At 41.7% G+C, this 27,491-nt stretch overlaps 1 long non-coding RNA gene across 2 annotated transcripts in view; it reads left to right on the top strand.

Moving 5' to 3' along the window:
- Positions 1-669: 669 nt before the first annotated feature.
- LOC311517129 overlaps positions 670-27,491 on the top strand; it is a 72,895-nt gene continuing 46,073 nt past the window's right edge. For both annotated transcript variants that reach the window (XR_014710603.1, XR_014710604.1), the window contains exons 1-2: positions 670-756; positions 6,368-6,462. This is a non-coding gene — a long non-coding RNA (uncharacterized lncRNA). The remainder of the gene's footprint in view (positions 757-6,367; positions 6,463-27,491) is intronic.

The raw sequence follows: 27,491 nt of genomic DNA on the forward strand, positions 1-27,491 counted from the left end.
TGGTTTTTGTTTTTTCATGCATGAGCCTTTGTAATTCTGATGATGAGTCTATTCTATTCAGGTTCTCATACCACTCCCATCTCCATGGTATGTGTGAGCCCAGCTACTTAACAAGGATCTCTTCAGATTGACATGCTGCCATGTTATTTATTCTGTGCAAATAATTTCTAACAGAATGGGCTCGCCAATGATCGGTGGCCAAATTCTTCAACATCAGTGGATCTATGTTGATTTAAACCAGCTGAAGATCTGGCCCTGGTGTTTTTAGAGTGGGTATAGAATCAGCAATGGCCCAGAGGTCCAATAATACATTTTGAAAAGCCTAATGTGTTTCAGTGGCTCTGATTTGACAATTTAAAAATTGAGGAGAAATCCAGTACAGCAGTATGCTGTCCCTGTGCCTTCTTAGCATATACCCAGGAATATATAGTAAGATAAAGACTAACATGTAGTGATTAAACATGACAGAGTAAGGACAAAATGAACTCCAAAGACCAGGCAGATGTACAGAGATGTTTGGCTGTGCTGTTGTTTGCCCAGTGGTGTTGCTCCAGAGAAACAGCTGCACAGCATCTTCTCAGAGCTGACTCAGACCAGCTGCGCTGGGTAGGTTGCACACAATCAAACACAAATGTTTCAAATGCAGTTCCCCCTCCCCGCCCCTTTCCACAGCTGTCCAAAGCAGTTCAAGCCTACAGGGGGAGGGCATACATTGCTAGGGCACAATGCAGAAGTTGCTGTAGCCTCGAGAGTAATGTGAGTATAATGCTGTGTGTCCTACAACCTTTTATCTTTGAAAAATCCTAGAAAATAAAACATAGGCAGTCTTAATATAGAAGGTCAGAGAGTCCCTCTGGATCTGTCCGCCATCCAGGTCACTCCTAGAGCTATTCTTGAAACTTTATTTCATAGATTAATTACACTGAGTGTAAATAACTTCCATCTAATTCCATTTAATACCACTTTCCTTTATCCTTGGATACAAATTTATAGCACCTATTGCTATTTTGCCTGAGTGCTGGAAAAAAGGCCGGAGCAAAATGGTCTTTTTCTTTCTCCAGAGGAGCATGGTTTTCTGTATATGTAGGATTTTTTCCCTCTTACGTATCTATGTTCTTTTCTGTATATCACAACTTTATTTTCTATACCATCTTTCCTATATGCTGCATCCTGAAATGCTTTTCAGACTTAAATAGTACAATTAGTTTACAGTTTATCACAGTGATAGCTCTTACTCTCCTTATTCACCCAGGAATATGGATTGAGGATGCTTTAACTTTTTAAAATTATTAATATCCTCCTGTTGCATTATCTGTTTACATCCTTTGCTATATGTTCTACATTTACTCCAGAGAGAGACGTTCTTTCTATGGGGTTGGCGCAGAGCTTGGCATTTAACAATGAAGTTGCAAATGCCTGAGTTTCTGATAGAAACTTTTGAGCTTTGTTTTTGATTTTGTTGATAATTTTCCATATTAATAATCAAGACACCATGAACTTCACTACCAGCTGGACTGAAATTCTGCCTTTAAGTTCCTGGATTTTGTGACTTTGGTGAAGCAGACTAGAAATTGTGTGGAAGCATGATGTAAAAATGGAGGGCTTTTTAATTTAAAACAAACATGAAAGCAGAATAATAAAGTCCTGCATTGATTTTAGTATAAAAACAATTTAGTGTATGTTGTCCCCAACACCATAGACAGAGTCAAGTAGGGGCAAACTGGAGGTTTTAGCAGTGGTGTAGAGTATAGTGGGGACTTTTGACATCTGAGAGAGCATGGGAGACATTTGAGATAAGTACAGTCATTTTGTATCCCTAGATGTTTCTTCCAAAATGAACATCAGAGAAATAGCTAACATGAAACTCCTGTCTTTAGGTTTCAGAGTTTACAATCCATTGAGAAGAATAGGGCAGTTCACACCTCCCTAAGTTATTGTTTTAGGCTGTGTGCGGATGAATGAAAATAACACTGCATTTGTTAACCTAGAATATGTGAACCAAACATAAACTTCACATGAGGGCTTTTTTAATGAAAGCCTGGATTCTGGAGTCAATTTTGTAGCAAGGGGTGGATTCCGTGACCTATTTCTCAGCCACAGAAATGCAAAATTCTTAGGGCCCTAATAATAATTGGTTTGTATTTATGTAGTAGTGGTTGTGTAGTAGAGTTGAATTCATAGAGTCGTTGGCCTGCCAGGCCCCAGAAAGGACGAGGGCATGTTGTATATAAAGTAAATAATAAAGTAGGAACTTCAAGCATTTAGCAGAGGGTGATCTTCTGTCTAGAAGTCTGATGTTTTTCTGCCCATGATCTCTTAATGCATACTACACTGTTCACCGGAGAATCTGAAAGCACCTTGGAAACACTGAATCCCACAGCTCTGTTGTGAAGTAGCTAAGTGCTATGTTGTTTTACAGATGGCTAAACTTGAGGTACAAGGGAGGTTGTGATCTGGTCAATGTGTCCCAATAAGTTAGTAATATTCCTTGAATGGAAATAAAACCTAGGTATAACTCTTGTTCAGGGCAACAATAAACCAGCCCCAAAAGGATTGCTTTTACTCCTAAATTCCCTTTTGAGTCTCTCTGGCAGCATCACCCCCATAAAAACATAATGCAAATAACAGTGAGAACGTTGTTCATCTCCATTTTTATACCAACACAACCAGAATTATTCGCAATGTATCAAGTGTTGGTGATACACAGGGTGAGGGTGGGTGCCTAACAGAAGTGTATGTGCCAGGCCCCACAGCCTGTGAGGTAGGTATTTTTCCCCAACTAACCCACCAGCAAACTGGACGGCACAGTCACCATGAAAGCTTTTTTCAAGAGTATCATGATTATTGTGGAACCCCACTCCACATGGTGGCAGCAGCAGCGGGAAGGGCTACTCTAATTGTTCAGGGGATGGGCCTCTCCTTTCACCCAGAGCCCTGGTTGGTTAGAGAACTGGTAGAAAATCCCACCCCTACTGTCTGCTGCCAGCTCTTCCATTGGAGGGGTGGGGATGCCACTAGAGAAAAGACGTAATGGGCTGCTGTGGGGGGGTCTATCATGCTGCAGGCCCACAGTGTGAGCTCAGAGCTGGGAGACGGGCCTAGGGAGCAGCTAGAATTCATGACTACTATGAGCTTGCATTACATTCAAGATTCAGTCACCATCAAAAGGAACAGCGGTGACCTGACTGGTGAATGTGGAGGGGCACTTTGGACTGTGTGTTTGCTGATGGCATTTGAGTTACCTTTGAAGTATTGGCTCCATGAGACCAGTAATGCCAGACCCAGCTATTCAGAACTAATGAGTTAGGATCCCCCGAAATCATACAATTGGCTTTAAGGTTATGAGACGTTTTTAAAAAATAAATAAATGTTGGCTTCTTTTTATTTACCTTCTGGATTTTGAACCTGTGTGCAGTGAAGTCATAGTTTTACAATTTCCTCTGCAATCATGAGGGCTGAAAACTCATGTGGCCCCCTGTATCTGGGGTCTGAGAAATACGCCTTCTGTTGTGAGACTGGTGATAAAATCACAGGTGTTGGCAATACTGTCTTATTTGCACGACCTCTCCCTTTCAGTGACACTGGGGTTCTGTGATGCAGGTGCTGAATTAAAGAGGTATGCACTGGAATGATTCCTGGGCAAAATGCTGTCACCCCAAAGGCAGTAGGAGGGTTCCTCACCCCAAGGCAGGGGCGGGAGTTTGGTAAAACCTACTGGAGAGGGGAGCCCTCACCATAATTACAATGGACCACACCATAATTACAGTTGGTCAAAAGTTCCTCCCAGGTTGCCATATACTAGATTTTTGCCCCCTATTGAGTATGGTAAAGTAGTTGAGAGAAACCTATAGATACCAAAAGTCTCTCTTTACAGATTTCTTGCATAGACCCTGTCCGGCCTCGAAGTTCTCTCTTTGGAGAGTCCAAACAACTGGAGTAACAGTGTTGCTTGTTCACCAAACACAGTGTTCCATTGAAATATTTTCCATGTCATCTACAAAGCTTTTGTCAAAATACAGTTACAAGTGTAGCCTGGTGGGGAAGGTGTTTGTGCTGCTAATTAGCAAGTCTGAGTTGAAGGTGAGCTCATGGTCTCAGGGGCAGATATCATTTGTTCTAATCTCTTTGGGGAATGAGCTATCATCTCTGCAAAAAGTCACCTGATTTATGATGACCATTTGTATCAATACACTGTAACAGAGTTTAATTTTCTGTTGCAAGGAAAATATTAAAATTACAAGTCTGAAATGCACTAGAGTCCTAATTAATGGTATTAAGGTTGGCCAATTTAAATGTGCTCAGTAAGAAAGCTAAGCCCTTTGGGATGTACTTTTAAATCTAGAGATCAGAGTGTCTGGTTCCAGAAATGTGCATGCACTGAGCATATGTGCTCTCAAAAACTGGGAACATGAGCATTCAGATGCGTTCTTAGGAACCTACAGAGTTGTCAGTGGGCACATTTTTCTGCTCGACGTGCACACTTGTGGTAAATATGCACGCAAGTCCAAATACATTGTGTGCGCTTATGCATGGACTTCTGATTTGTTTTAAACATTTTCCCTTTATACACACTATTGTGGCGAGCACTTCTCCCCTAGCTGGGATAACAATTAAAAGAGCCAGCACACCATACTGTATAATGGCAGCTGAAACTAAGCTGTGTGGCACTGCGGATACAGCACTAGACTAGGACTCAGACCTGGTTTCTATTTCCAGCAGTGCCACTGACCTGCTGGGTGACTTTGGGCAAGTCACTTACTGCCCCGTGCCTCAGTTTCCTCATCTGTAAAGCAGGAACAATAATAATCACGTCCTTTGTACAGCATAGCACTTTGAGCTCAAACGATGAAAAGCACCATATAAGAGCTAGCTATTGGTATTGTAATTAAGTAAGCTGGAGCCTGATCAGAAACAACCATGCATGTCTTTCTTTAATAATCTGTAACCCAAACTACATATACTTAATGCATGGACTCTCTTTATAAATCTATCCCGCCAGCTCTCTGATCATTTTTCTTGCACATCTCTGAACTCCCCCAGATTTGTCAATGTCTTTGTGGTTGTGGTGACACCTGGAACTCGTTGCAGCATTACTGATGTGGTTACACCGATGTATGGAGAAAGATTAATACCTTCCAGCTCTAGGATGCCTCTGAATACTGAACTCAAAATTGTCTTTGCTTGCTGCTATGCTGCATTATAAAATCAAAAGGCCAAATTCTGAACTGATTTATTGGGGGGTGGGATAGTTCAGTGGTTTGAGCATTGGCCTGCTAAACGCAGCGTTGTGAGTTCAATCCTTGAGGGGGCTGTTAAGTTGATCTGGGGCAAAAAATGGGGATTGGTCCTGCTTTGAGCAGGGAGTTGGACTAGATGAGTTCCTGAGGTCCCTTCCAACCCTGAGATTCTGTGATTACCTGATTACATTGACAGAATAGGAGAAAGTGTTAATGTTTTTTCATCAGTGGATCTCAAAGAGCTTCACAATCTTTTTAACATATTTATCCCCACAGCACCCGGGTGCAGTATGGAAGTGCTATTATCTCCATTTTTATAGATGGGGACCTGAGACACAGAGAAGCTAAGGGACTTGCCCAGAGTCACAGAGGAAGTCCGTAGCAGAGCAGAGGGAATTGAATCCAGGTGTCCTAAATTCTAAGATAGTGCCCTAACTATTGGCCCATCCTTCCATTCATAAGTGGCTTATCATATCCAGTTTGCTGCCTACAGTCACCTCTAGCGCTCTTTTAACATTACCATTTGCTGGTTCTTTCCTTCCCATTGATTAACTGTATTTTTTAGATTGTTTTTCCAATTTGAATCTCACTGACTATGAAAATTACAACTTTAAACGCTGGAGTGGGGGCAAGTTGAAACTCTGCAAACATAACTAGGCACCAAGCCTAATCCTGACCAGCATTACCTCCTCCTTTGTCCTGCCTCCATTCAGCATCAGGGCAGGAATCCTAGTCAATGCTCTATGTGCTAGGGAGGTTCAGCTATCCTGCCAGCTCATGCACCATTCCCGCAAGGAGCACAGTTTGCTAGCTAAGTACTATGGCTTGCTCCCAACTGATTGATCCAGGTGCTGGTTGGGGTTGCCTACTGCATTTCATTGAATGTGTCACAAACCTTCCTGGCATCCTGCCCTGGCCAACAGCATCCTAAAAGCAAAGGGCATGCCAGGCAGTTTTTCGGCTCACCTACTTGCTGCTCGTGAAAGCAGAATATGACTGATAATCTATCATTCCTAACTAGAATACATCAAACCTAGGAAATCCCAACACCCCAGGGTCATTAAAACTATAGGCAAAAATATTAACTTTTCTTCAACAAAGCTGCCAGTTTTGAAACTTTCACTTTGCAGCAACCAAAGAAGACTGAACTGGTGAGAGGGGAAGAAACAAGCAGAAGCAACGAGATGGCCGAGGAGCAGGAGGAAAGAATCAGTGCAACCATAAGGTAAAAACAACAAGCATTTGTCAAGCTTCATCAGAGCCTTCTGTACTTGTTTCATTACATGCACATTCTTGGATAAGAAGAACTCAGCACTTCTCGTTAGTGAGAGAGCTTTGCTCGCTCTGTTTTAAATGACAGCCACATTGTGCCACCTTATGGTAATACCAGTTCCTTTAGCTTTAGCTTCATACAGGGATGAGGCAAATTTTTTTATCTTTCATTATTTTGAAAATGATTTGAAAAGAGAATAATTCTGTTTAATATGACCTACTTAGACAGCGATTCCAACTCCTTTTCTAAGGGGCCAAGAAACTGCAGCCTGGCTATAAATCTCTCGTGTGTTATATGCACTGAAAGAGTTGAAGAAATTTAAAATATAAGCTAAATGTTGTCATACCCGATCTACACCGCTGAGCTGTCTGGCGCTCACACCTAAACGCATTTAATCTACAACCATGTTTATAATCGTGTGTGTGTGTATCACCTTTTAACACCTGCATCAGTTGCATGTACCTGGATTTAATGCTTTATGTCCTGACTCCTTTACAAAATACGTCCCTTCCATATTCCGTTGTAGTAGTATGGTCCTTAGAGTAGCGGAGTCCGTCAAATATTATAGTTAAGGACTGTTATGTATATTTAAAGATGACTCTTTCAATAGAAAATACCCTTCCGGTGAAACCCTTATGGCTTGTTTTAGCTGAGACAGGGTGGGTGAGGTGATGTCTTTTACTGGACCAATTTCTGATGGTGACTCACGTTCCCATATCGCTTCTCCCCACAAGCCCTCTCAACCTATTGTCTCTCTTTTCCGCTCCTTCCCTCTTACTTTTTTTCTTTATTTCCCCGTTTACAACAGTTTTTTACAAGTGACTTGACAAACATTGTTTTTGCTCTCATTGGATAGTCCAATTCTTTGCACTCTGGGACATCCTCCTTCATTAAATTGGACACATCTGTCCCCAATATTCCACTGTGCCAGACATTCTTCCTGCCCCCAGGAAATTTGATGTCCTTTGTGTACTCCAGATTTACAGTTCCAGAGTTGGGCAGAACTTGTAAAGACGAAGAACTTTGTCATAAGCTACAGCTAATATGACAACATGGTGATCGGCAGTTCACGTACCTTTCCTCCCCTTTATACTTGTTACTATCATAATAAAACCTGATACTAAATGACGGCAAGGTTTAGTCTTGATCGTATATGCTGCATATTCCAAGCATAGATTGTTCCCAGAATGACCTGTCATACTGGGGTAATGATGTCCAGAAGCCATGTGCGCACACCCTGATATTTCTTACTGGAATTTTTTTGTGTATATACTTTACCTCTGGCACACAGCCTTCAAAGTTCACCCCACTGGGCCTGCTCACCTGTGTCATCTGACTGAAAAAGCAAACAAACCAGGCTAACGATATTTTTTTCAGTTGATATGGCAGCATCAGCAATGGCGCAGGGCTTTCATCTTTGTTTTCCAATCTAAATCAAATCTCTCCTTAATCCCAATGATGTAAAAAGCATTCAGTTCCAGTACCTCTGGTTAGTAATGTAAAGACAGATTATTTCTACTAGAGAAAGGCAACCTAGTTTGGATAAAATAAGAACCAAATTTTAACTGAGCCTAGGCTTTTAGTGAGATTTGTAAAGCTCTCTGATAAGATTAATTAAAACGATTTCAGTTGTCTTTGCACTTCTTGATCTTTGGTTGGCAGTGGAGGTATCAAAAGACCTGAGACAGGCAATGGGCACATTGCAGTTATGTCGAATTCTGCCACCCTTATTGCAGTCCTTTACACCACAAGGTGTCCCAGAATCCAAGGAAGGGATGTCTCAATGGGAGTCAGGGTATCAGACTGTGGCCCTCACCAAGCTTACACCAAAGGTCACATGCTACGTCATTTAGTTCAACTTGTTTGTTTATTTCTCTTATGCCTTGTATTTGTGTTTCAAAAGGTCATACTGTTAAAAATTAAACAACCATCCCCCATCACTGATTAATATACTGTAAATAGCTCAATGAGCTCTAGATCATGCTTTTAACGTGGAGCCCATAGCTGGGGGCAGTGTGGTGGCACACTGTCGTGGGGGAATTGGGGATGAACGGGGGGTGCCTCTAGGAAAGGTCTGTAAGGAAATCTGACCCGAAATGTGGCAGCTGAGCATGCTGGCTCCTGTATCATAGGTTAGTTGTTCCTGCTGCTTGTGGAACGCAGCTCTTCATTCACAATGTCTGATCCTTCTCCTGTTTACTTCAAAGGGAATAGGATTGGGCTAATACGGTAGTGACCATGAGTAATGAGGTGAACAATGTTTGTGTCAGAGCCAGGAAATTTGCCACATCACTTTTCTCCTTTTTCCTCCCTTTTAACTATCTGTACTCTGATTATAAATATTCAATAAATTCCTAGTCAAAGAATGTATTTGCCCCCCTCCCTCTTCAATTTTTTGGTTTTGCTCTATGTTAGCATCATTTCCTAAATATATTAAATGCTGTTTACGTGAGTCATTAGCTTCAAGACCTTCATGTTTCTTTCACCAGCCCCCCCGCCCAGGACTTTCACAAATGATGATTTCTGATCAGTCCTTTTATGGACAGAGGAGTTAGATTAATGCATACCCATGTCTTAAACACACAAACCCTCACTCAAATCAGTGCCAGTAACTACCTATATAGCTCTATGATTTTCCCTCTTTAAAGTGAGAAAATACTCTAATCTCAGCAACTATGCACAGGAGCTCTAGTGATATTGGTTAATGCTCTCACAAATAATACTTAGAGTTGCATTATATTTTACATAGATATGCGCAGATAGATATGCAGATAGATATGGGCAGATAGATATCCAGAAATGACATAGCCTTCGGCAAAGCAAATAAACATTAGATGTACTATCTAATGAAACAATGTCAGTCAAATATTATTTTCCCTTTGATAAAATATCAGCTCCTTAAATGACCCTCTTAATGAAAACTACACAGCATGCTAACCATCTGCCTGATCTTGCTATCCAGTGGGGATACAAAGTTGTGTGACTGAGCTAACATAATGCAACACACACAAATTCTAAATCTATTATTGAGGAACAGTTGAGCAACGTCAGAGCCTCGCTGTGCTCGGCATTTTAATACAGTAGAAGAGAGCCGTTGCTCTGAAGAGCACATAGCCTAAACAGACAAGATAGACGACAGGTATAAAACATATAAACAGAAGATGGGGAACTGATGGACACAGAGGGAAAGTGATTCCCCTAAGGTCACACAGGAAGCTTGTATCTGAAGCACTTTAGATCATTTGAGTCTCCATTCATTGCCGTAGCTACAAGCCCACCCTCTGTCCCAAGGCACTAAGATAATTAATGAAAAGTTGTCAAGAAAATAAACTGCACACCACACGAGTGAGAGAACTTTAACAAAAAAATATAAATATAAAACCAACTGGCTAACACAGTATTAAACAGTAGTGATTGCTATTACAGTGCAGCATATTTGTGTGACCTCTTTAGTTAATGAGCCAAATTAATGTTTGTTTTGTTTTTCTTCTTCGTGCTAAGGTCCACAGATCTGTTACAGTGGGTACTTCAGCCAGCCTAGTTTGCCTCTTGGGGGCAGAGCTGGGCCTGTCAGACACTGGCTGCAGAGGAATGCCTCATGCCTTGGAGGTCGCTCCCTGAAGGCTCCTCCAGGTTTATTCGCCTCCCCAGCAGCCCAAGGCTCAGCCAGACCTCCCAGCTGCAAAGGTTTTCTGAAAAAATTCCAAACATTTGCTTCAAGCTTCTGAGTAATAATCCAGATCAGTAAAGTGTCTGTCTAATTGTTAGCCATATCACAGAGAGCTGATTGTCTTTCCAAAAGACTGTCCCCTCAACGCCTCTTCCCCTTCTGAGTGGTTTGCAGCAGCAGCAGCTGGGGCCCCTGAAGGCTTCCTTTTTTGCCAGAGGTAAAAAGGAAAGGCCTGTGTCTCCTGCTCCAGCTTTACAGAGCCTCTCACTGAGGTTAGCTAGCTTCAGGGATGAGTGGCTGCCCCTCCCCCATCTCCCTGAGGGGCATGATGCTGGAAGGGCAGCGTATCAGAATGAAAATCACGCCTAAGTCCCTAGAGCACACACCAGCACCCATACTCCTAACTGCAGAACTCGGTTGCCTTCTCCCCCCAGGCAGTGGATGGGGGGCATTGGATTCAACACAGACCGTGCCAGTGCCAAGGGGTGCAGTAAGAGGCCTTGGCACTAGTGTGTAACAGGGACAGCACTTCTGGGGAAACTGAGGCAGGAGTGCATGGGGAGCCCTTAGAGCACAGAGACAATGGAACTGAAGAACTGAGCTTTTCCTGCCCTCCACTTCACATAGTGCTAGTTTCACTTTCACCTCCCTGCAAATCCGTAAGTCACTTGGAAAATAAGGGCCAGATTTCCTTGCATGTTGCAGATGCTTTGCATTGCTCTAGCGATGCAAAGCAGCTGTAAACCCAAGTTAACTGGCTTGTTCTCTCTGGCTGCTTTGCCCTGCTTTGGAGTACTGGTAAATCTGCCTTTAAGTATTTTTTTTAAATTTTAAACTTTTAAAGTTGATATTAAATATGTTCAAATCATTAGAAATATTGCATGAAGTATTCCTTTTGGGTTTCTTGTTTAGCATCAGAGTAGAAAATGTTTAAGTGTTTTTAATTTTTAAAAACTTAAGGAAATTCTCAGGCAAAATGGTACATTAAAATGGAGTTTACATGAGGATATGTCTCAGTAACTTAAGGGACAAATCATTACAGTGATGTTGTAGTTATCCCCAAACTAAGCATGATGAACCCAGAAATTCAGAGTTAAGGTTACACTTAACATATCTTAAGGTAAGAAATGCACAGATAAGTGACCCAACCAACCTTAACTTGGTCCTGATTCCACCCCCAAGGTAGTCCTCATAACTGACAAAGAAGAGCTCTGTGAGAACTCAAAAGCTTGCCTCTCTCACTAACAGAAGATGGTCCAATAAAAGCTATTACCTCACCCGCTTTGTCTTTTTAATATTCTGGGGCCAACACTGCTACAACAACACTACTTGCAGCATTCATTCCCAAAGAAAATTCAGTTTTTTGTCACAAAATTCAAGAAATATCTTCCTTCCTGCTATCAAGCCTCAGTCCAATTCTTACGAGCACTGACAACTCAATTGGAGGAGAAGTCCTATGTCGCCTGTCATGAGATCTGTCAAGTGGCCATCTGCCCATCAGTTCATCAAATTCTACAAATTATTCATCCAGTTTCCATCCAATGCCATTTTTGGCAGAAGTCTTCTCTATGCTTTTGTCCCCTAGTAAGGGGAAGATGGAATGTGTATAATTTACCTCATTTTTGGATGTCCATAGTTTAAAATATGATCCTGCTTCCCACCCTGCAGGCACTGTGCTGTGAAAAGCCTGCTGTAATGGATCTGTGTACATTAGCATGATGAAGAATAGGTTAACGTATGTGAAAATTTCCTTTCTTTGAGTAATGAAGTCCATAGCTCTGGTCTACCCTGGGATCATCTGGAGTCAGAAAGCGATGGTAATTGACATCCAAAGATTCAGGTTCATTTCATCTGCTCAGCAGTAGGATAAACTTGTCCTTTTTAAAGTATAGTTAGCAAAATCACTAACTTAGGAAAAAAGGGTATAATTATCCAGGCTGAGGTATTTGTCACAGCCGGAGGGAGTGGTGCATTCTCTTGCTGCCAGTGACTGACAAGCCTGGTTATGTCCCCAGGCTGAAGCACCTATTATAATGGGTCTTATTACTCAAAGGCAAGAAACATTCATGCAAGCTTGGATAAATTTTCCTACGTAGGTTTTGGAAGTATCAATTTAAGAAAGACTTCTGGTTGCCAGAAGACACACTATATGGTTTCAGAGTAGCAGCCGTGTTAGTCTGTGTTTGCAAAAAGAAAAGGAGGACTTGTGGCACCTTAGAGACTAACCAATTTATTTGAGCATAAGCTTTCGTGAGCTACAGCTCACTTCATCGGATGCATTCACTGGAAAATACAGTGGGGAGATTTATATATGCAGAGAACATGAAACAATGGGTGTTACCATACACACTGTAATGAGAGTGATCACTTAAGGTAAGATATTACCAGCAGGAGAGCGGGGTGGGGGGACCTTTTGTAGTGATAACCAAGGTGGGCCATTTCCAGCAGTTGACAAGAACGTCTGAGGAACAGTGTGGGGTGGCGGGGGGGATAAACATGGGGAAACAGTTTTACTTGGTGTAATGACCCATCCACTCCCACTCTTTATTCAAGCCTAAATTAATTGTATCCAGTTTGTAAATTAATTCCAATTTAGCAGTCTCTCGTCAGTCTGTTTTTTGAAGTTTTTTTGTTGAATTGCCACTTTTAGGTCTGTAATCGAGTGACCAAAGAGATTGAAGTGTTCTCCAACTGCTTTTTGAATGTTACAATTCTTGACGTCTGACTTGTGTCCATTTATTCTTTTACGTAGAGGCTGTCCAGTTTGACCCACGTACATGGCAGACGGACATTGCTGGCACATGATGGCATATATCACATTGGTAGATGTGCAGGTGAACGAGCCTCTGATAGCGTGGCTGATGTGATTAGGCCCTATGATGGTTTCCCCTGAATAGATATGTGGACACAGTTGGCAACAGGCTTTGTTGCAAGGACAGGTTCCTGGGTTAGTGTTTTTGTTGTGTGGTGTGTGGTTGCTGATGAGTATTTGCTTCAGGTTTGGGGGCTGTCTGTAAGCAAGGACTGGCCTGTCTCCCAAGATCTGTGAGAGTGATGGGTCGTCCTTCAGGATAGGTTGTAGATCCTTGATGATGCGTTGGAGAGGTTTTAGTTGGGGGCTGAAGGTGACGGCTAGTGGCGTTCTGTTATTTTCTTTGTTGGGCCTGTCCTGTAGTAGGTGACTTCTGGGTACTCTTTTGGCTCTGCCAATCTGTTTCTTCACTTCCGCAGGTGGGTACTGTAGTTATAAGAATGCTTGAAAGAGATCTTGTAGGTGTTTCTCTGTCTGAGGGGTTGGAGCAAATGCGGTTGTATCTCTTTGGTCACTCAATTACAGACCTAAAAGTTAAAATTCTTCAACAAAAAAGCTTCAAAAACAGACTCCAATGAGAGACTGCTGAATTGGAATTAATTTGCAGACTGGATACTATTAATTTAGGCTTGAATAAAGACTGGGAGTGGAAGGGTCATTACACAAAGTAAAACTGTTTCCCCATGTTTATCCCCTCACCCCCCCACTGTTCCTCAAACGTTCTTGTCAACTACTGGAAATGGCCCACCTTGATTATCACTACAGAAGGTCCCGTCCTGCTCTTCTGCTGGTAATAGATCACCTTAAGTGATCACTCTCGTTACAGTGTGTATGGTAACACGCATTTTTCATGTTCTCTATGTATATAAATCTCCCCACTGTATTTTCCACTGAATGCATCCGATGAAGTGAGCTGTAGCTCATGAAAGCTTATGCTCAAATAAATTTGTTAGTCTCTAAGGTGCTACAAGTCCTCCTTTTCTTTTTACAATATATGGTGTAATTTCTTCTCTGATGTTCTCTGTAATCCCATCAGTTGGACATCTAATTCTAGCATCTCACAAGTGTGGTTGCCATAATACTGCAAAGCAATTTAACTCAATTTGTTCAGTAGCTTAGAAGGAGCAAGCTGAGACTTTGGTTTTAGCCGTTTAAAGATGATGCATTACAGATCTCGAATGTCAATATATCTATAGAGTGACTAGGTGGTTTTTAATGAATGTAGATAATGATGTCGGTCACAGTGCAGTCCTCCTTCACAGAAAGCCATTTCTCTTCTGTCCATTCTAAAATGTAAACTGTGCTCTTTGATTACCACCGAACATCCATTAATACATCTGAGTAGAAGGTATCAGGTTCACCTTTCTAACAAAAAGTTCTTCCAAGCAGATACCACATCTTCCTATGCTTTTGTACAACACCTAATACAGTGGGGCTCTGAGCCAGATTAGGACCTTTTGGGTACTACCATAATATAAATATTGATTATTTTTTTTTAGTGGTGTGTTAATGGAAAATGGCCACACAGCAGGTAAGGTGGCAGTCTAGCATCAAGAAAATTGAAATGTTCCTCCCACACTTGCCAAAACAAAATAAACTGTTACAGTTTAGTGACCAGCTTCCTGTCCCTTGTTCTCAATCACAAAATAAATACATACACTTTGGGGGGAGGTCTTTTCTTCTGAATATCTATTTATAACTTGAGTGAAAAGTCTGTGTATGGTTCTGTAGTAGTAGTAGTAAGGAAAACTGGACAAGCTGATTTGGAGATTGGAAGGGAACTCCCTCAGACTTGGCCAAAATGTGGAGGATGGAAAATCATTCCTCTCAGCTCCTGCCATTCAGAATTCTTGTCTGTGGCATCTTTTTTTCTTTCTCAAAAGGGAAAAGGACCACCAGGAAACATATTTAAAAATCATCTGTGGTGCACAGAAGGAGAAGAGAGAGAAAGTTGTTGGTACGTTTCAGCACGCCTCGTTAAAAACCTCTCTAGGCACTACAAAGTGTATGTTATCAATATGCATGTGTGATTCTCTAAGGCAGAGTTGCCTTTGAGGTATATTTTCAGGAGGACAACATTTTCCCAAGTGAGGCAAGGAACAACAGTGAATCATATGTGTGGGAGGGAAAACCCTTCAGGCTATGTACAGTATTTATTCCCTTTTTTGTTTTTTGCTTTTTTTCCCTCTCTTATTAATGGCTTTTGCAACTACTGGTAACACTGCATTGCTAGCTGGCAGAAAATGGTGGCTCACTTGCAATCAGATTGTTTAAGGGGAGAGGTTGTATGTACAGGGAAATGAAATGGTTGCTTACAGCAATAGAATAAGGAAGCTTCCCTGGATCCTCAGCCCCATAAGTGAGCGTCAGTGTAGAGGCTATTGCGGAATGGAATTTTGCTCCCATGTAGACAAGGGTTCCATGTTACATTACTCAATGTTCTAGAAATACACATACAGATTTTGATATATAAAGGCTGAGGTCTTAAGTACACACGTTCTGTACATCACATTTTTAAAATTCCAGCTGAAGAGATCAGCAGGAGAGCCAGAGAAGTTGAGCTCCATGTAATCTTAGGAAAGAATAGCTGCCTGCTCAACTTAAAACTGACTAATGCTTTGATTTTTACCTCTGGTCTTATTAAAGATGAGTTCCACCCTGAAAAATGCTTCAAAGCAGAAAGATGCAACAAAGGGAGTCATGATGAGCTACCATGAAAAGTTGTTGGAGTTCCTGGCAAGGCTGAGTGATATGACTGGCAATAGGAACAGTATTTCCCCTAAGTACTGACCGATAACTGGGAAGTGATGTGAACTGTCATGTATTTAGTAGACAGCAGGTTGCTCAGGGTTGGGCAATAAATTGTAGCTGAGAGAGAACTGTGCTAAAAGGACCATTACATCCCAGCAGAGTTATCCTTCCTCCAGAACTCTATCTTGAAGTGATACCTATAGCAGTCCCAAACTATATGATAGCAAACTATCCAAGTAATGGGACAGAAATAAGGAAGAAGACCTCTCAGACAACCAGCTGAATTAGCCTGGTATGCCATGTTCATGGGGTATTATTATTTGTATTATGGTAGCATCTAAGGACAACAGCTGAGAAGAGAACCTCGCTGTGTAGTAAAGTAAGAGACAACTTCTGCCCTGAAGACCTTACATTCTGATAGCAAAGACAGGGAAATGGTTGAGGATAAAACTTGCAAGCAGGGCAAGCAATGTGATGAGTTAGAAACATGGTGTTAGTTTCATGGTTTTTTGCTGGCTTGTTTCAAGCTCTGTGGGGTTTTTTTTTATACTTTGTTGTTTGAGAGGGGATTAGCTAAACAGACAGCAAAAGGGAGGTAGAGGACACTGAAGTGAGTGGAAAAAGAGTAATAGGAGAAAAGAATACAGGGCAGGAGGCGGGTAGCTTTTTTTTTTTTCTTTTAGACTAAAGTAACTTTATTGCCTGGTCACAACTGAGCACCGGGGGTGGGGGGGAACCAAGCCTTCCCCCCCTTACAGTCATGTTAAATAAGGACAGTGTGGGACCTACCCCCCCCCAGCTCTTCCCTCTCTCTTGGCCCTTGTCCAGTATTAATAATAACTTAAAATAAATTACAGCGAGCAGCAGGTGCTGGGGAGGGGAGCGCTGCTCTCCCATGGCATACAGGAACCTGCCCCCCTACATGGCTAAGGCGGGGGGCGGATACGAGACGGGGGGCACAGGGGAAATGGGACCAGCTTTGAGAGAGCAGGGTGACCCCCCCACACACACACACACACACACCAAGATATCTCCCCTTCCCCCCCAATGTGGGGGCAAGGTAGAGCATGGAGGGCAAGTAAAAAGATTGTACTGGAGATGGCAGGAGCGAGTTGGAGCAAACAGGCATTTAGCAGAGGGGAAAGAACATCCATAGAGCAGTAAAAAACTGCTGGGGACTGATGACCTCACAGGGCACATAGGTCCTTCTGTGACTGTTTCTGCTGCTGAGGGCTGAGTTTCTGGGTAACCCCCTGCAGTGATTACTTTCCCTAAGCTCACATGGCTGAGGGCCAGGGTTGGGCTGCATGGGCCTTCGTGCCCTGGAACGGGGCTCTCCCCTGCACAGTTCTATGTCCGCAGGTACTGGAGGGAAGGGTTTCATTTTGGCTGAGACTCAGTTCCCCAAGTCTGGCTTCGTCATGAGATTCTTGGGAACTACTGTGCAAGGAGAGACTGACATCCAGTTGAAAACCATGACTTGGAGTTGCAGGCCATTACTGGGCACTGAGGCTGATGAGTATGGTAGAGGGAAGTCTTTCAAGAGTACAGTAGATCCTCAGAGTTACGAACACCTTGGGAATGGAGGTTGTTTATAACTCTGAAATGTTCATAACTCTGAACAAAACGTTATGGTTGTTCTTTCAAAAGTTTACAACTGAACATTGACTTAATACAGCTTGGAAACTTTACTATGCAGAAGAAAAATGCTGCTTTTAACCATCTTAATTTAAATGAAACAAGCACAGAAACCATTTCCTTACCTTGTCAAATCTTTTAACTTTCCCTTTGTTTCTTTAATAGTTTCCATTTAACACAGTACTGTATTTGTGTAACTTGCACACGTCGAGGGTATGGTGTTCTGTCCCATCAACTGGCTCCGAGACCACCTAGAGAGAGAGATTAATGAGTCTGCTCCACAGCCTTAGCCAACAGCCACGTGGCTTTTAGCTCATGCAGTAGAGGCTTATGCATTTTGCTCCAGAGGTCCAAGGTTTGATCCCACCCACTGATGACTGGGGTCTGTTGGCGTTACATTTGCACTTCTTTTTTTCTTTTTCTTTTTTTTTTCCTTTTTTTGTCACTGCTGCTGCCTGATGGTGTACTTCTGGTTCCAAATGAGGTGTGTGGTTGAATGGTCAGTTTGTAACTCTGCGGTTCTACTGTATTAGCCTGGTCCAGGTGAATTTAATTAACTGCATAAGATATTATGGAGATTTTCAGGAAATACTCCTGGAGTAAGTTAAGGTGTTATGCACATACGTTTGCATTTTATATAGAGAAGGTTTCTTGGGGTGTGATTAATATGTCTGCTTTGAGCTATTGGCTTTGCCTAGGCTAGATATCCCTGTATTATATAAATAGGGAAAGCACTCTAGTATTGCAGATACCCTGAAGATTGACTAATAAGTAAAGCACTTCTTCTTTTGTTAGTAGCTTGTGTCCTTGCATAGTAAGTCTCATTTCTGAGCAGCCAAAGGGGAGTGTTGGGGGCTCCGTAAACAACAACAACTGCCGTAAACAAACACCAGGCAGCTTGAAATGTGCTATTTCCACTCTTATAAGACCAAACCAAACTGAAATACTGTCTACCGCTCTCCTGGCGGTTAGCGCGTGAACACACTCTCTCTGCTTCTCCTCCAGAAGAGCGTCACAAAGTTTTAAACTGTGTTAAATGCAAATGATCCAACATGAAATTGCTCACCTGTTTTTTTTGCTGACTGGATTAGCAGATACCCAGTGGTCTGACAAACTCTTTGCTTTACCTAAAGTAAGGTGAATACGAACAGTTGCGGCTGCGGCTTACTGCTCCTCCAGGATTGTATCTTGTTCTGTTTTTTAGATTTGTTTTCAAAATCACTTATCCAAGACTTCAGCTGCTTGTACAAAATTAGAATACAGCACAGTACCAGATTCACTTGCCGTCTCCAGAACCAAACCTGTCTCTCAAAATTTAAAGTTCCAATTTATTCAGTCCTGTGATGGGGCGGCTGCCCCCAGTGGCAAACTGGGTTAAAAGCAGCCCTAGGGAGGCTGTGCTGGAGGCAGCCAATTAGAAAGGGGCTGAAAGGAGTAGCCAATCATGGCCCGGCAGGCTCATAAAAGAGAGGCTGCAGGGCAGAGGAGAGTTCAGTAACTGACTGGAGCTTGAGGGGAGAAGACCAGGCTCCTAGTAGGAGGAAGGAGCCCCAGCATCTGGGACAATTCAGTGCTGTAAGCAGGGACTGGGGGAGCTAGAGAGAGCTCTGGTGGGCTGCTAGGGCCTGCAGGCTGAGGCTCTGAGGGCAGAAAAGGGTGCTGGAGCCACATGGGAAGTAGCCGTGGGACAAAGGACTGTAATTGCCACTGAGGTAGTGGCTGGATGGAGATTGCAGGTCCCCCAGAAGGGGAGAACACAGAGTGTGGCACAGCCAGAGGGCAGTATCACTGAAAAGGACGCTGCAGTCCTGTGAGTGGCACGGGTCCTGGAATGAAAGTGACGGTAGTGAGGCACCACCAAAGGAGGGTGCTCTGGTGAGCAAAGCTAATTCCTATGACAGCCAGCAGGAGACGCCGGAGTGATGAGTCCCACCCTATCACAAATCCCCTCAAAAATAACATTTCTCATCAGACCGTCCCATAGCCTTCAATCCAACTCATCATGAAAAGCCCAAGAAACTGTGTGAGCCTTGAAGTGTGTCCCAGATATCAACAAAGCCTGGATTTGTTGGATTTAAGGGTGGACATAAAACCTCCACAGTTGATGGCATTTTACATGAGTTGTCCTTCTCCCTTTTTCAGCTCTATTGAGCTATTAACTCAAGCACAGTTGCTAATTACAATTGCATGGTATCACCCAGAGGGTGAGAGGCAGTCTCCCAAATTATACCTTAAACTTCACCTAGAAACTAAATAGAGCCAGTGCAGACAATGTAGTTCCATTATGTGCTCCTTTTGCAAAGAAACTACGTGAAGATGACTGGGGGTTTTCCATCTAATCTGGAACAAATAGTGGTATGTTACTTTTAATGTAGCTAATTTCCTTAGCAGTCAGTTACTGCCAGACATTTGCAGATGTTCTTAAACTGTCCTATCCAGCTTTAAGTTCCACCTTCAGATTTTGTTGTACTTGTGCTATTTAGAACTAGAGAAAGGTGGTAGGCTAGTGCTGTGTCAAAGGCAAAACTACCCCCAAATAGTCCATTTTTTCCATTGGTTTATATAAAATGCAAAGAACCCATATTTCTTTTCAAAACATGCATCCAAAATATTACTTTAAAAAAAGTCTGATAAATTATACTGAACCTGGCTTGGCTTTGCAGTTCTTTTATCTGAATGGTTCACAAGTCACAACCCTCATCATATTAAAAGGTACCTGCAGCTATATTTAGTAATGTATTTAAGAAGACTCAAAGAATACATCAGCGCCATGTGTGTTATACCCTGTAAAGTATGAGCCATGGCTGTTCAGCATTTATGAAACCTAACTGAGAGGAACAGTCCTCCTCCTTTTTTATTCGGCTAGGGCAAAAGTGGCTGCAATTAGGTAAAACCTTCTTTAACATCCACCTGTTCAACACAGCTGGCCATAGACCATTCCTCTAGCTGAGGACACTGATTGTCCAAAGCCACATTCTGTTTGTCCAGCTGGGTCCCTCTGATGTCTCAGCACCCAATGGTGCATAGCTGGAACCTCATCCCTGAAAAACAGACACCCACAATGGCCACAGGAAGCCCCCAGCTGCAACCCCAACCACCAGCCACTTCCTCCATAAGCACTCTACAGCTACCTAACCTGTAGCTGTGTTCCTAGCAGTACCAGCCACTCCTGTAAGAGTATATTTCACACAGATAGAGAACAGTGGGGAGACAACTCTCCAGAGCAGCCACGTAGGAGACCATGAAGCAAAGTCTGCAAAAGGGCTCAGCCTTAAGGGGGCAGACGAAGGCTTACGGAGACGAGGAGAGTTCCCATGCGCCTGTGGCTGTGCCTTCCATAAATGACACAGACAACCCTGCCCTGGGGAGGAGGACTGCTCACAGAGCCCTGGTATGGTGGGACTATAAGGACTATGCCCAGAGGACTAGATATTTGGGATACCCTACTGACCAGGGAAGGAATGCCTTGCACCTTGGGAAGACCTAAACAGTTTGTTTGCTGTTTTTAAGTAAACAAGGCACCCAAAATGGGAACCTTAGTTGAAGCACCTAGGCATGTGCAAGTACTTTGGAGGGCCAGAAGAGGGCATGGTATATCAGATACCTGGGTGTGATAAGCCCTCTCTGAATGACCTCATTTCCTAGTGGCAAGAGGATAAACTCCCTAATGTAAGCCAATGCTGTTTCTTGAATAATTTGAAGCACTTAAGTAAGACAACGTAAGTGAGGTTTATTCAGTACTTTTTGGGCAAGTCTGTGAAATGGATACTGTTGGGTTTGTATTTCGTAACAGTTTCTATTAACCACTTCTCTCCAATGTGAATTACGACCTTTAAAATTACACTGGGTCTTTTTTGTATTATATGAAAACCACCATCTCTGAGGAAAGATGGTCTGTGATTTTGTTGTTAGTTTAGTGTGGATTTAAAGCAAATGTTGAACTGTGCTAAAAATAGTTTTGGGTGTAAGTCTATAAATTTGGGCCATTTAAAAAAAATAGAATAACTTACTAACAGCTCTAGAGTCCACCATTAAGGAAAGAATCAAAAGCCACAAAAGGGAAAAATCAGTATTTTGTGCTTAGCTCATGTGCCAACCATGACCAGAAGATGCCCATCCCCCAGCTCCGACCACAAAAAAATCCAGGACCAAACAAAAATCACCTGTTTGGTTCTTGCTTTTTTTTTAATGTTATCTGAATCTTGCATTCATCTGTTCCTAATCGTTTGATCTATGTCTCAAATATACAAAGAAATTCTTCAATTCTTTTATCTACAACTGCAGAACTAACGGAGACATTATAGGTACCAGTGCTATAGAACTGTGGAGGGAAAAAGTTTCACAACTCTTGTTTGGTTGTGTGCTTACAAAGTTACAGGCAGGCTTCTGCAGAGGTATGCAGATTTCACCCCGGAATTCCAAAGTCTGAAGATTCAAACCGTTTAATACCTATTTTAAATTATGGCAGTGCTAGCTTTCAAAGGAGAAACTTAAATGTCTGACCTCTTGCATCAAGTGGCCTTTTCTTGTTCAGAAAATTCCTTTGAGATCTTAATAATTCCAAGCAAATGAATCATATGTGTGCTCCCTGATTGTTAAAATTATTTTATTTTATTGCCTTGGGATGAAATCCTGCTCTTCTTGCTCTTGACTTCAGTGGGGCCAGGATTTCATGCATTGACTCTAACCCTTGAGGAAAAGACTTTCCTGCAGCAGCTGCTATTTCTGATGAGTAATTTGGCCAGTTTATGGCAGTTTTACAGGGCATACTTTGTAATTTTGTAGGGCAGCAGAGCAATTAATTTTTAAATTGATGGAGCTAAAATACGTGGTTTTGTTGGTGGCATATTACACTGTACTTTCAGATACACACTTTTAAGACTTTTCTATGTCAGGACTTAGAATTTTAGGGTAACACAATACATGGAATTCACTCTGACTGAGAAGTCTGCTTAATGGATGCTGTCCCCAATGTAGCAAAAAGGTTTCCTTTGTATTTAAGAAAGGGATGCTTCTTTCCTCCCCAAGTTTCTGAAATGCGGCATGAGTTCAATTACAACACGTTCCCTGCTAAAGAGCTTTCTCTTACCTGCCCCCAACATGATCAAAATACTTAAGTTATCTGTTTTTGCTACCTATAGGCCCCTGATCATTAACAGAATAGGGAGAAAAATTTTGCTGCTGGGACATAGGTTTTTGCTTTGTGTCATTTACAGGTGTAGTCATTCTCAACACTTGTTGTTCTTTTCATACAAAGTAATGCACCAGCAAGGGGCATTAACCAGTGCCATTTCTGGCAGTGCACATTAATACACATTCAAAAGGTACAAGAGTTGCTTCCACTCCATGCATCTGATGAAGTGGGTTTTAGCCTATGAAAGCTTATGCCCAAATAAATGTGTTAGTCTCTAAGGTGCCACAAGAACTCGTTGTTGTTGTTGTTCTTTTGTTTTAAGAGAAGACTGTGACCCAAGTTGGGTTGAAACACTGCAGACAACTTTGAAGGATAAAATAAACTACTTTAGATGGGAAGTTAGCTTAATAAGTTAAATGCAGTATTTAAAAAGCATGTTATAATTTTGTTTTATATGTAATCTGATATAGAAGTATCCTTACTGTCTCTTGAATCTTTGATGATAAACTTAATTGTTGTTTTCACTATACGTATATTTCAGTGTTGTCGTAGTAAGCCAAGTGCTGATCCTGAGTTGAATCGTACAAGCTGGTGTGTACAATGTTCCCTTGGGGACAGCAGACCTGGTATTTGTGAGAGTGTTCAATGGATAAGGGGCTGGACACTACAGGAGACTGCTTTGAAGGGACTCGGGGACTGGGGTGCAGCTACTGTTAACCTACAAGGGAAATTAAGGTCTGGCAGAGTCCAGAGCACTTCCTTGGCTAATGGCTGGTGGTGTTGCAGAGCAGAGACCCAGTTAAGTACAAGTAAGTTTTTTCCTCGACCTGGAGGCAAGAGGGGTAAAAAGGTGGCTCATAGTCCTTGGTACCCTGAGAACTGTCACAAAGACAAAAGTCACATTCAGTTCCATCTAAATAGTTTATTATGTTTCTAGCCCCAAATTAAAAGAAAAATAAACATTAATTGGATATCAGTTTAGCAGTTTCTCATGCAGCTAAGAGCTATATTCCAAGTCATTACAGGATTTTTATAAGACAATAAAGCATTAGTTATGGATTTCAGCATAAAACTCATTGTAATCTACACCAATAAGAAATCTTGGAATTTGTGGTCTCTCACATGGCCTCAAAACAATACCCAGGAATGGATGGCAAGTGTTACTCATGTCAAAGAGACCACTATAGAGATAAAAAGGCAAACACAAGGTAGTAATAAAAATAAATAAAAAAAATGGGGGAGGGAGAGGCAGGTGACAGTATCAAGGTGAGGAATAGATTGCATATGCCTGTGTTAAAATATATATTATATTAAAAAAAAAATCCAGAACTTGAACTTAATTAGCAGTCTCATAATTCAAAATGGGCCTGTAACTTCATCAAAGAACTTTAGGAATATGACATTTGCTCTTGCCATAAATATAAAGGGAAGGGTGTACCTTTCTGTATACAGAACTATAAAATCCCTCCTGGCCAGGGTTAAGAAGCTAAGATAACCTCTCTGGCACTTGACCAAAATGACCAATGACGAGACAAAATACTTTCAAAGCTCGGTGGGGGCGGGAACAAAGGCTCTGTCTGTCTGTGTGATGCTTTTGCCAGGAACAGATCAGGAATGCAGGTCAGAACTTCTGTTAAGTTAGTAAGTAATCTAGCTAGAAATGCGTTAGATTCCTTTTGTTAAATGGCTGGTAAAATAGGTTGTGCTGAATGGAATGTATATTCCTATTTTTGTGTCTTTTTGTAACTTAAGTTTTTGCCTAGAGGGATTCTCTATGTTTTGAATCTGATTACCCTGATTTTTCAGAGGTGATTCTTTTACTTTTTCTTTAATTGAAATTCTTCTTTTAAGAACCTGATTGTTTTTTCATTGTTCTTAAGATCCAAGGGTTTGGGTCTGTGTTCACCTATGCAAATTGGTGAGGATTTTTATCAAGCCTTCCTCAGGAAAGGGGGTGTAAAGGCTTGGAGGGATATTTTGGGGGGAAAGATGTTTCCAAGTGGGCTCTTTCCCTGTTCTTTGTTTAACATGCTTGGTGGTGGCAGCATGGGGTTCAAGGACAAGGCAAAGTTTGTACCTTGAGGAAGTTTTTAACGTAAGCTGGTAAGAATAAGCTTAGGGGGTCTTTCATGCGGGTCCCCACATCAGTACCCTAGAGTTCAGAGTGGGGAAGGAACCTTGACAGCTCTTATAAATTATGTTTGTGATTACTGGGACTGTACACATTTTACAAGATAATGGTTAGAAAGTTGTGCAGTCTGGATTAAGAGAAAAAGTAAAAGAGCAGCAGCAGCAAACATGAGGGGGAAAGGATTTGAGAATATTCATAACATGTTATCTGATAACCTGTCATTATAGTGTTGTCGTCGACTTTGTTAAGGCTTTGATTTTTTTTCAGTCTCTCCCTTGGGAACAAATGAGAGAGTTTGAATAGCAAAGAGTTTAAAACATCTGCCCTCTTCTTAATCTAAAACAAAGAACAATTCTTCATAAACCAGATCCCTCAAATTAGTATCAACAACTATGTGTACTAATTAACAAATTAACATCAATAGTTTTTGGCACTGTGAAAGATTCAAGAATAAAAATACCCACTAAAAAAACCACAATTCATAAAATGCTTTGATTCCTAGGAAATAAAAGTATTTTTATTGTAATTAAGATCATCATTCTTTTATGTAAGATCTATCCCATCCCAAAAGTGGCCATCAAAAATAGAATTTCCCCATTCTCCTTGTATTCTAACCAGTTTCATAGATTCATAGATATTTAGGTCAGAAGGGACCATTATGATCATCTAGTCTGACCTCCTGCACAACGCAGGCCACAGAATTTCACCCACCACTCCTACAAAAAAAACCTCACACCTATATCTGTGCTATTGAAGTCCTCAAATCATAGTTTAAAGACTTCAAGGAGCAGAGAATCCTCCAGCAAGTGACCCATGCCCCATGCTACAGAGGAAGGCGAAAAACCTCCAGGGCCTCTTCCAATCTGCCCTGGAGGAAAATTCCTTCCCGACCCCAAATATGGAGATCAGCTAAACCCTGAGCATATGGGCAAGATTCATCAGCCAGATACTACAGAAAATTCTTTCCTGGGTAACACAGATCTCACCCCATCTAATAGCCCATCACAGGCCATTGGGCCTATTTATGAATATTTAATTACCAAAACCATGTTATCCCATCATACCATCTCCTCCATAAACTTATCAAGTTTAATCTTAAAGCCAGATAGATCTTTTGCCCCCACTGCTTCCCTTGGAAGGCTATTCCAAAACTTCACTCCTCTGATGGTTAGAAACCTTCCCGGTGGCCAGTTTATATCCATTTGTTCTTGTGTCCACATTGGTACTGAGCTTAAATAATTCCTCTCCCTCTCTGGTATTTATCCCTCTGATATATTTATAGAGAGCAATCATATCTCCCCTCAACCTTCTTTTAGTTAGGCTAAACAAGCCAAGCTCCCTGAGTCTCCTTTCATAAGACAAGTTTTCCATTCCTCGGATCATCCTAGTAGCCCTTCTCTGTACCTGTTCCAGTTTGAATTCATCCTTCTTAAACATGGGAGACCAGAACTGCACACAGTATTCCAGGTGAGGTCTCACCAGTGCCTTGTATAATGGTACTAAAACCTCCTTATCCCTACTAGAAATACCTCTCCTGATGCATCCCAAGACCGCATTAGCTTTTTTCACAGCCATATCACATTGGCGGCTCATAGTCATCTTATGATCAACCAATACTCCAAGGTCCTTTTCCTCCTCCGTTACTTCTAATTGATGCGTCCCTAGCTTATAACTAAAATTCTTGTTATTAATCCCTAAATGCATGACCTTACACTTCTCACTATTAAGTTTCATCCTATTACTATTACTCCAGTTTACAAGATCATCCAGATCCTCCTGTGGGGTATCCCTGTCCTTCTCTAAATTGGCAATACCTCCCAGCTTTGTATCATCCGCAAACTTTATTAGCACACTCCCACTTTTTGTGCCAAGGTCAGTAATAAAAAGATTGGTCCCAAAACCGATCCTTGAGGAACTCTACTGGTAACCTCCCTCCAGCCTGACAGTTCACCTTTCAGTGTGCCCCGTTGTAGTCTCCCCTTTAACCAATTCCTTATCCATCTTTCAATTTTCCTATTGATCCCCATCTTATCCAATTTAACTAATAATTCCCCATGTGGCATGGTATCAAATGCCTTACTAAAATCTAGGTAAAATAGATCCACTGCGTTTCCTTTGTCTAAAAAATCTGTTACTTTCTCAAAGAAGGAGATCAGGTTGGTTTGGCACGATCTACCTTTTGTAAAACCATGTTGTATTTTGTCCCATTTACCATTAACTTCAATGTCCTTAACTACCTTCTCCTTCAAAATTTTTTCCAAGACCTTGCATACTACAGATGTCAAACTAACAGGCCTATAATTACCCGGATCACTTTTTTTCCCTTTCTTAAAAATAGGAACTATGTTAGCAATTCTCCAATCATACGGTACAACCCCTGAGTTTACAGATTCATTAAAAATTCTTGCTAATGGGCTTGCAATTTCTTGTGCCAATTCCTTTAATATTCTTGGATGAAGATTATCTGGGCCCCCCGATTTAGTCCCATTAAGCTGTTTGAGTTTCGCTTCTACCTCAAATATGGTGATGTCTACCTCCATATCCTCATTCCCATTTGTCATGCTACCGTTATCCCTAAGATCCTCTTTAGCCTTATTAAAGACTGAGGCAAAGTATTTGTTTAGATATTGGGCCATGCCTAGATTATCCTTGACCTCCACTCCATCCTCAGTGTTTAGCGGTCCCACTTCTTCTTTCTTTGTTTTCTTCTTATTTATATGACTATAGAACCTTTTACTATTGGTTTTAATTCCCTTTGCAAGGTCCAATTCTGCTTGACTTTTAGCCTGTCTCACTTTATCCCTACATGTTCTGACATCAATAAGGTAGCTTTCCTTGCTGATCC

The sequence above is a fragment of the Lepidochelys olivacea genome, assembly GCF_965140295.1.
Source record: "Lepidochelys olivacea isolate rLepOli2 genome assembly, chromosome: 2".
Taxonomy (NCBI): domain Eukaryota; kingdom Metazoa; phylum Chordata; order Testudines; family Cheloniidae; genus Lepidochelys; species Lepidochelys olivacea.